Raw genomic sequence first — 11,310 nt, 5'->3', positions numbered from 1 at the left:
TTTTATTATCTATTTAATTTAATACAATTTACTTTCTTGCCATTTACTATTCTCGCTTTTTATCTTATGCATTAAAAATCTCCCAATTTACAAACTCATAACCAATAATAAGAACACCTCCCTGCAATTCCTTGAGAAGACGACCCGAGGTTTAAATACTCGGTTATCAATTTTAAAGGGGTTTGTTACTTGTGACAACCAAAACATTTGTAAGAAAGGTTGATTGCTTAGTTTAGTAACTATACTTGCAACGAGAGTTTACTATAACCTCTAAACCATCAATCTTCAGTTCTTCAAAATCATTTTTGACGAGAGAACTTTTGCGTGGTCTAGAAATTTGCGGATAAATCCTCGTTGCAAGTATAGTTTCTAAACCTTCAAAAGTCCTTTCATACAAACGTTTTGGTTGTCACAAGTAACAAACCCCTTTTTAAAATTGATAACCGAGTATTTAAACTTCGGGTCGTCTTCTCAAGGAATTGCATGGAGGTATGTTCTTATTATTGGTTATGAATTTGTAAATTGGGGTTTTGGAGTTTGGGCAATGGGCACAGGTATATTTAAATGACAAGTAAAATAAATTAACAATAATAAAATCTCTTGGCAAGGTATGAAGAACTGGAAGTCCTATCCTGTCTATCCTTATCAATTGTAATGAGAATTGGATTTTTCTCCCACTTTGTTAACCTCTAACTTTGAAGGTAAGTTAAGTGGATGAATTAATTCTGATTCCTCACGTCCTAGTCTTTCCTTGGGAAAAGTTAGAGTTAATGGAACCTGAATTAATTCTTGAAGAATTCCAATTTTCAATCAACAATGAGTTTGATAACTCAAGTGTCTCCAATGACTCAACCAAAGCCAAAAGGGAAAATTCTAAATTATTTATATAAATAAAAGAAACAAATCATAAATTTGAAAATACCTCAATTAGCACTAATAAAGATATCAAATGTAACATGGAAGAGTTCATAAATTAAATTAGGAAAATAAATAAAAAGAACATTGAACCTGGGATTGAGAGTCACTCCTAAAACTAAGAGAAATCCTAAATCCTATTCCTAAGAGAGAGGAGAGAACCTCTCTCTCTAAAAACTACATCTACTCCTAAAATTGTGAATGTGAAAGCCTTCTTTATGAATGGATGCATTCTTCCACTTTATAGCCTCTAATCTGTATTTTCTGGGCCGAGAACTGGGTCAGAAACAACCCAGAATTCGCTGGTTGCGAATTCAAACATGCTGAATTTCTGTCACTGCGACGCGTCCGCATGGAGCATGCGGTCGCGTGACCTAGCGTCAGGGCAACTATGGTTTATTATATATCAAATCGAAGCCCCGGATGTTAGCTTTCCAACGCAACTGAAACTGCATCGTTTGGACCTCTGTAGCTCAAGTTATGAGTATTTTAGTGCGAGAGGGTCAGGCTGACAGCTTTGCAGTTCCTTCAACTTCTTGTATTCCTTCCACTTTTGCATGCTTCCTTTCCATCCTCCAAGCCATTCTTGCCCTGTAATCTCTGAAATCACTTAACACACATATCAAGGCATCTAATGGTAATAAGAGAGGATTAATATTAGCAATTATAAGATCAAAGAAGCATGTTTCCAATCATAGCACAAATTCTGGGAAGGAATTGTAAAACATGCAAATAGTATGAATAAGTGGGTAAAGAGTTGATAAAAACCACTCAATTGAGCACAAGATAAACCATAAAATAGTGGTTTATCAACCTCCCCACACTTAAACATTAGCATGTCCTCATGCTAAGGTCAAGAGAAGCTATAAAGAATGAAGAGGAATGGTAGAATGTATGAAATGCAATCCTATCTATATGAATGCAATTAAATGCAGAATGTTTCTACCTACTTGGTTAAAAGTAAACAAATCTTTTAAGAACATACATGAACTGGATTTCACTAATTCAAATCATGAAAATGAAGTACAAATAGACTTGCAAGAAGAAGATAGCTCATGAAAGCCGGGAACAAAGAATCGAGCATCGAACCCTCATTGGAAGTGTATACACTCTAATCATTCAAGTGTTTTTAGGTTCGATTCTCTCAATTCTCTACTAACCTTGCTTTCTAAGGCTTGCTCTTCATCTAACAATCAACATAAATTTAATGCACAAATACACAAATCAAGAGGTCTTTTAAGGGTTGTAATGGGGTTACGGTCAAGGTAGGATTGTATTTGGTCAAGTGGACTAAAATCTGAATCCTTAATTAACTTAAACTTTTCCCACCTAACTTAAGACAATCCATGTAATCATAATACAACATCTAACTATCCATTAACCATGTTTTCCACATATTCATGCATTCTAATTTTAAGTACAGTACATATGCATTGCTTTCACCATTTACTTTGGGGCATTTTGTCCCCTTTTTGCTTAATTGCTCTTTTTTTTCTTTTTCTTATTCTCACTTTTTTTTTATATTTTCTTTTTTTTCTTTTATTTTTCTCAATGCATATGATTAAATTATTGGATGTATGAATCATGTTCTAAACATTTTTTTTTCATATTTTCAGAAAATTCTAACATACTCAATTCTCAAACCAAATGTTTTCAAATTCAATTTCTCCACACTTAAATCATAAGCACTCTCACTAGTTTAAGCTAACCAAGGATTCAAATTAAGGGCATTATTGTCTTTCGCTTAGAGTTAATGATGTGCTAAAGTAAAGAACAAAGGGGTATAATAGGCTCAACATTGGTTTGCAAGGGATAATGAAGGGTTAAGGCCATATGGGTATGTAAGCTCAGTGAAACAAAGGCCTCAATCATGTAAGTGTATGCATACATCAAACCATGGAAATATAGAATTAAGCAAGACAAAGATCACAATTTTAGAGAGAAAAATACACACTAAAAAAAATAAAATATTGGTTGGTAAAATGCAACCAATTCAAATAGGCTCAAAAATCTCACAGGTTTTGTGTGTTCGAGCTCTAAACCATGTTCTAAAATAATATCTCTTCAAACAAGTGTAACAAAAATTTTATTCAAATTAGTGAAATGCTATAAAAAGTTTCTTGAAAAAAAAAATATTTCTTCAACCAAGTGGTAAAATATGCACAAAATTAAACAAATATGCAATCAAACATGCAAATACAACAATGAACAAACAAATAAAATAAAAAATTTGGTGTTGAGTCAGGAAATAACTAACCCATGGAGATCGGTATCGACCTCCCCACGCTTAAAGATTGCACTGTCCTCGGTGCATGCTGAGATGCAGGTGGACGGGTTGCTCCAACTGACGCTTGTAGATGGAGGCGCCTTAGTTGGAGATCTCTTGGTTCCTTTCCTTGCTGGTGTCTTGTCAGTGGCCTTCTCTTTTTCCTTTCTTGGTACCCATGCCTAAAACAGAAGAAAAAAGGAAGAGTGTGAAATATAGAAAACTAAGACCGGAGGGGAGGAAATTTCAAGTGATAAGGAATGCCAAAGGAAAGATGATAGTCCATCTACATGGTAGCTACAACATGTAGGGAAGATAAAAATAAAGATTAAAAAGGGCAATTCAATATAATTAGATGCAAGAGGGTAAAAACATGCAAATAATAGGCATGAGAAGCATAGCTCAAGCATCAAGTAATAAATGTGCCAAATTAAAGAGCATGTGTAATGATGACAATTGTGAATGATAATCCCAAATACATTGGGTGTGCAAGTTAAAATAGGGATGAAAATAATGTAATCCAAATGTATATGAGAGCCATAAGTAAATGTCAATTGTCAAAGTTCTCCTCAGAATAGCCTCATGCTCAAATAAAATAAGGTACTATCCAAATAAAACTCCAACACCAACATAAAAATGCATGAAAAAGAATTGAAAAAGAAATCAAAAGGAAGGAACAAAAAAATGCATTAATTTAAAGGGATAGAAAAGTAGAGGGGGAGAAGAAGAAAAAGAAAGAAGAAAGAAGAAGAAAGAAATTAGAAAAGATAGAAAAATTAGGATTAGAGAAGAAAAGATAAGAAATGTGGTTGATCTGGATATTCTGTGCGTCGCTTGTGACGCGGACGCGTGAGTGACGCGGTCGCGCGGATAGCGCTTCTATCAAATGACGCGGACACGTCATCCACGCGGTCGCGTGGATTGATCTGTGCCATTAGCGCGAGGGCAGCCGTGCGGTCGCGTAACTTTCTGTTTGAAGCTCATATTGCCAAATTTTAGGGTGACGCGGTCGCGTGGGGGACGCGATCACGTGGTTGACCAATATTGGGATATGACGCAGACGCATGGGGCATGCGTTCGCGTGGTAAGGTCTGGGCATCTAGCGCCAGTCTAGCATCACTCCATCTCATCTTTCGGCCATGCACCCTTTTGACGTCGATTTTCAGGTCACGCGGCCGTGTGGGTGACGCGGTCACGTGGGAGGCCAATGTTCCCACCTGACGCGGACGCGTCAACGACGTGGTCGAGTGGGGTCAAATTATGCTTAAAGGCGTGCCTCTAGCCACGCTCTCGCGTGACTTTCTGTTTGTTTTCTTTTCTTCCCATTGCACTGGTGACACGGACGCGTCAGCGACGCTGCCGCGTCACGTGCGTGCTTTTTTTTTCTCTGAAAAAAATGCAGAATGCAGTGTTAATATGAATGTGATGCAAAAACTCCAGGTTCAATATAATAAAATAAAACAAAACTTTAAAACAAATAAAACTAAATAAAAATGAAAAAAAGAACGATCATACCATGGTGGGTTGTCTCCCACCTAGCACTTTTAGTTAGAGTCCTTAAGTTGGACATTTGGTGAGCCCCCTGTTATGGTGGCTTATGCTTGTATTCATCCAGGAATCCCCACCAGTGTTTGTACTTCCAGTAACCTCCGAGGTCCCAAACTAGGCATGTAAGGCCCTTAAGAAGCTTCAAACAGATTCTTAAGCTCCGGGGGTGACAAATGTCAGAGCAGATTCCAGGATCCCAAACCTTGCTTTTACACCTGTCTTCAAGTTGATTATCATGATTCCATCCGGGTGGTTTAGCTTTAGAATTCTCACTGAAGCGTCCAAACAACTTCCTAGACCCATTCAATTGAGCTCTACACCAACCTTTGCGTTTAAACTTAAAGCTTCCAACCATAATGAACCTTGCAGGACAATTCTTACCACTGACCATCTTCCTCTTACTCTTTATGCCACAAAGAGCTCTAAGTTGACCATCCGTCTTCAGTAGCCCATATTCAAGTGAAATTAGAAAGCTGAGGGATATGAATTTTACCCACTTGAATGTTGTGAAGGATGATGGCAACTTAGGGTGAGGTATTCTTAATGAATTTGCAAGCTCCACTCCCTTGCGCTCTTCTCTGACAACTTCCACCTCTTTGCAATCTTCTTCAATTTCAACCTCTTCCTCTTGGTAGCTTTCTTCCAATTCAATCTCTTCTTCATTGCTTACCGAGGGCATGGGAGGCTATGCTTCTTCTTCTTTAATCTCCATCTCTTGATCGGCCTCTTCCAAGTCCTTAATCATGATATGCCTTGGAGGTTGTACACCCTCCCCAACATCAATTTCAATCGCCTTGGAAGGAGGTTCTATAACCTGACTTTCCCATGGAGGTTCAGCATCTCCCAAGTCTTCAACCACTTCTTCCTCTGCAACTATTATGGCTTCCTCCACTTGTTTCAATACAAAGCCATGTTCCTCATTGTCCACCGAAGTTTCTAGTGTCTCCTTCATGCTTTGCTCTTCTTTTGATTCTCCACATGTAGCCATGGAAGTTTTTTGAGTGCTCAGATATTGGGAAGCTATTATATTTACTAACTCGCCTAAAGCAGCCGCAAAATCTAGCACACTCTTATTCATCCTTTCTTGCCTTTGAAGAATAACACGAAGTCTGTCATCCATTGGAGGTTGGGGTGGATATGAGGATTTATTGGTTGGGAGAGTGGGTTCATAATAGGAATGTGGTTCATCTTGATAATGATATGGAGATGGTGAATATTGAGGTGGTGGTTCATGAGAGTAGTTGTGTTGGAAAGGTGGTGGTTCTGTGTATGGTTCATTTGGCTCATAAGGTGGTTGGTATGGTGGATGTGGGTTAGGGTCATATGGAGGTGAATGGTGGAAAGGGGCTTGTGAGTATGGTGGTCCAAAGTCATGTTGAGAAAAGGGTTCATAGGCATATGGTGGTGGTTGTTGATAGTCCATTGGAGGTGGTTGTTGCCATGAGGGTTGATCAAATCCTTGTGGCTCCTCCCATCTTTGATTGTTCAACCTTGATGCCTGTTCTCATTGTAATTTCTTCTTCCTGCAACATAATTGTAACCAGACTCATAGCCAAAGGGGTGAGAGTTCAAAGTATCAAATAAAAATTAAAAATGAAAATAAAAACAATTTTAAATTAAAAGGTTATTTAAATTTTGAATTTGAAAATTAAATTTTGAAATTTGAAATTTGAAAATTTTTAAAATTTGAATTTTGAAATTTGATTTTTAAATTTTGAATTTTTTTTGAATTTAATAAGGAAAGAGAAAAACAATAAAATGACAACAAACTTAAAAATTTTTAGATCAAAACGAAGAAAACAACTAAGAACAACTTGAAGGTCAAGATGAACACGAAGAACAACTTGAAGATCAAGATGAACACCGAGAAAATATTTTTTTTTTCGAAAAATTTTTTTATAATTAAATAAAACCCAATAACCTCTTAATTTATGAAAAAATCAAAAATAAAAACAAAAATAAAAATAAATAAACAAATAAAAAGTAAATATTTACAATAACCAATAATAAGGCACACGTTTGCAATTCCCCGGCAACGGCGCCATTTTTGACGAGAGAACTTTTGCGTGGTCTAGAAATTTGCGGATAAATCCTCGTTGCAAGTATAGTTTCTAAACCTTCAAAAGTCCTTTCACACAAACGTTTTGGTTGTCACAAGTAACAAACCCCTTTTTAAAATTGATAATCGAGTATTTAAACCTCGGGTCATCTTCTCAAGGAATTGTAGGGAGGTATGTTCTTATTATTGGTTATGAGTTTGTAAATTGGGGTTTTGGAGTTTGGGCAATGGGCACATGTATATTTAAATGACAAGTAAAATAAATTAACAATAATAAAATCTCTTGGCAAGGTATGAAGAACTGGAAGTCCTATCCTGTCTATCCTTATCAATTGTAATGAGAATTGGATTTTTCTCCCACTTTGTTAACCTCTAACTATGAAGGTAAGTTAAGTGGATGAATTAATTCTGATTTCTCAAGTCCTAGTCTTTCCTTGGGAAAAGTTAGAGTTATTGGAACCTGAATTAATTCTTGAAGAATTCCAATTTTCAATCAACAATAAGTTTGATAACTCAAGTGTCTCCAATGACTCAACCAAAGCCAAAAGGGAAAATTCTAAATTATTTATATAAATAAAAGAAACAAATCATAAATCTGAAAATACCTCAATTAGCACTAATAAAGATATCAAATTTAACATGGAAGAGTTCATAAATTAAATTAGGAAAATAAATAAAAAGAACATTGAACCTGGGATTGAGAGTCACTCCTAAAACTAAGAGAAATCCTAAATCCTAATCCTAAGAGAGAGGAGAGAAACTCTCTCTCTAAAAACTACATCTACTCCTAAAATTGTGAATGTGAAAACCTCCTTTATGAATAGATGCATTCCTCCACTTTATAGCCTCTAATCTATATTTTCTGGGCCGAGAACTGGGTCAGAAACAACCCAAAATTCGCTGGTTGCGAATTCAAACATGCTGAATTTTCGTCACTGCGACGCGTCCGCATAGAGCACGCAGTCGCGTCGCCTAGCGTCAGGGCAACTATGGTATATTATATATCAAATCGAAGCCCCGGACGTTAGATTTCCAACGCAACTGAAGCTGCATCGTTTGGACTTTTGTAGCTCACGTTATGGCCGTTTTAGTGCGAGAGGGTCAGGCTGACAGCTTTGCAGTTCCTTCAACTTCTTGTATTCCTTCCACTTTTGCATGCTTTCTTTCCATCCTCCAAGCCATTCTTGCCCTGTAATCTCTGAAATCACTTAACACACATATCAAGGCATCTAATGGTAATAAGAGAGGATTAATATTAGCAATTATAAGATCAAAGAAGCATGTTTCTAATCATAGCACAAATTTTGGGAAGGAATTGTAAAACATGCAAATAGTATGAATAAGTGGGTAAAGAGTTGATAAAAACCACTCAATTAAGCACAAGATAAACCATAAAATAGTGGTTTATCAATCACTCACACTAACGACATTTCTGACAAGAATACTTCTTGCAATTATCTCTTTCTTGCTTGTGCCTTGTTGGTTGTATGACAGGTAGAAGAAGCGGGGCTTCAACTTCCTTTGATTCTGAACCTGAGAGAACCTTCCTTAGACTAAAGAGGGAAGCAAGAGGAAAGAGAGTCGTTAGTGCTGAGAAAGAGGAGGAGTATTTTGAACCAGACATGGATCAGAATATGAAGAACCATCATGAAGAAGATGCTCACAAACATGGTAGAGAAGGTCCAGTGCATCATGCAGGACAAGAGAGAAGGGTTCTAGGATCTTACATAAACCCAAATCTAGGAAACTGTGGAAGTAGCATCCAAAAGCCAACCATATGTGCCAATAACTTTGAACCAAAGCCACAGCTCATCACCTTCATTCAGAAGAACTGTTCATTCAGAGGAAGTGTCCAAGAAGACCCCAATCAACATCTCACCACATTCTTGAGGATATGTGATACCATGAAGTCTAATGGTGTTTATCCTGACACCTACAGACTGCTTCTGTTTCCCTTCTCACTCAAGGACAAAGCATCTAAATGGCTGGAATCCTTCCCGAAGGAGAGTTTAACAACCTGGGAAGATGTGGTGAATAAATTCCTGGCGAGATTCTATCCTCCTCAAAGGATCAATAGGTTGAGAGCTGAGGTACAAACCTTCAGGCAACAAGATGGTGAAACTCTCTATGAAGCATGGGAGAGGTTTAAGGACTTGACAAGAAGGTGCCCGCCAGATATGTTCAATGAATGGGTGCAGTTACACATTTTCTATGAAGGTCTTTCTTATGAATCAAAGAAGGCAGTAGACCACTCATCCGGGGGATCTCTGAACAAGAAGAAGACCATTGAAGAAGCCATAGATGTCATTGAGACTGTAGCTGAGAATGACTACTTCTATGCTTCTGAAAGAGACAACACTAGAGGAGTGATAGAGCTAAATAACGTGGATGCACTGCTGGCCCAAAACAAGATGATCACCAAGCAGTTGGCTGACCTTACCAAGAAGATGGTGAGGAATCAAGTAGCAACAATCACTGCCTCATCACCAGCTCAAGAAGGAGTGAATACAGAGGCAGAGGGTGATTAGGAACAAGCCAACTACATTGGAAATTTATCTAGGCAAAACCATGATCCATACTCCAAAACTTACAATCCTGGTTGGAGGAACCACCCAAACTTTGGGTGGGAAAATCAACAAGATCAAGGACAAGATCAGGGACGCCACAACCCCAACAACAATGCAGCTTATCAACATTCTACACAGAGATCATATCAGCACCCACCTAACAACACATCTCAACATCCATACCAAAGCCAAAATGGCCCTTCTCATCCCTCCAATCTCAACTCACCATCATCCGAAGATAGACTCTCAAGGATTGAGACCCTACTTGAAGGCATATGTAAGGAACTCCAAGAGAACAAGGTGTTCAAGGAGGAGGTGCGAGCTAATATCAAAAACCAGGGAGACACCATTAAGAGGCTAGAATTTTAAGTGGGATACCTCTCTGAGAAGATTCCCAAACCTACTGACAGCTTCCCAAGTGACACAGAGAAAAACCCGAGAGGTGAAGCAAAGAAAGTAAGATGGGAAGACTGCAAGATGGTCACTATAAGTGATAAGGGGACTGAGGAAGAGCTGAACAAACCCTTCGAACACTCTGGAGATACTTCAGCAGAGAAGCAGGAAGAGGGTCACCAAGAAATCAAAATTTCACAGAAGGAGATGCTGAAACTTTATGCACCTTTTCCCCAAAGACTCAAGGGTGGTGTGGAAAAGAGAATATACTCAAAGTTCCTTGATATGTTTGCATCTCTCCATGTAAACATACCATTCATCAAGGCTCTCCAACAAATGCCCTCGTACATTAAGTATATGAAAGAGCTGCTGACCAGGAAAAGCTCACTCAAAGGAGGACAAACAATACTAATGAATAAGGAGTGCAGTGCTCTCATTCAACCAGAGTTGCCTACAAAAAGGAAGGACCCAGGGAGTTTTCACATCCCCTGTGCCATGGGAGAAACAATGTTTGACAAAAGACTCTGTGACCTGGGAGCAAGCATCAACTTAATGCCTTTATCCCTTATGAAGAAGCTGCAGATCAATGAGCTAATGCCCACAGACGTAGTCATCAGGTTGGCTGACAAAACTCAAAAACAAGCAGTAGGAGTGGTTGAAAACGTGTTGGTAAAAGTTGGGAACTACTTCCTTCCCATAGACTTTGTCATATTAGAAATGGAAGAGAGTCACCTTCACCCAATCATATTGGGAAGACCATTCCTAGCTACAGCCCGAGCGCTTATAGATGTGGAGCGAGGAGAGCTAATACTGAGGATACATGATGAATAACTTATTTTCAATGTCTTCAAACCCTCACAAGAAGCAGATCAAGAAAACAAGGAACCAAGGGAAGATCACAACAAAACATTGGTGGAAGAAACAAGCACTGAAGCACAAACTGTACACCTGGGAATTCCTTTGGTTGCTGAGCAAAACAGTCAGGAGGTGTCACAGCTAAAAGAAAACCGAGAGGAGCCTAAACCACCAGAGCCATATGAGACCAGCATCAAAATTTCATTGGAAGAAGAGGCCACAAAGAGCAGGGCAACAGTAAAAAAAACAAAGAAGAAGGCACCAAGGAAGTGGAGGAACAAGAAGATCCCTACAGAGGATTTCTCTCTAGGGGATAAAGTGATCTCAGCTTATTTTCCAATTATCCCATCTCATCTCCCCACCATCCCATCTCAGCTACCTAAAGTTTTCACCATCAACAAAATCCTCTCCTTAGAGCATGTGGAGATTCTTGATGAAGCCAATGGAGATAGGTTTATTGCGAGGGGGGAAGATCTGAAGCATTACCAACCACCCTGACAAAGTCAGAACATCAAGCTAGTGACGCTAAAGAAGCGCTTCATGGGAGGCAACCCATGTTTTATATGCTTTTAAAGTAGTTAATAATGCAAGGCTCATGAATTCCAAATCAACTTTGACACATACTTGAATGAATCTTTTTATGCAGCACATAGTGAAGAACAAGTTTGGTGTTCAAGAAACACTAAGAGGACATAAAAATCATGTCA

The 11,310-nt window shown here is 38.4% G+C and overlaps 1 non-coding gene across 1 annotated transcript; it reads right to left on the bottom strand.

The window, feature by feature from the left end:
• Positions 1-8,863: 8,863 nt before the first annotated feature.
• On the bottom strand, positions 8,864-8,970 carry LOC148552942 (small nucleolar RNA R71). The gene has a single exon (XR_015893346.1). It is a non-coding gene; the product is annotated as a small nucleolar RNA R71 (small nucleolar RNA).
• Between the last annotated feature and the right edge of the window lie 2,340 nt (positions 8,971-11,310).

The sequence above is a fragment of the Arachis ipaensis genome, chromosome B7 (genome assembly GCF_059453495.1).
Source record: "Arachis ipaensis isolate K30076 ecotype BB chromosome B7, ASM5945349v1, whole genome shotgun sequence".
NCBI classification, from domain to species: Eukaryota; Viridiplantae; Streptophyta; class Magnoliopsida; order Fabales; family Fabaceae; genus Arachis; species Arachis ipaensis.
This window is presented reverse-complemented; position numbering and strand designations above follow the sequence as displayed.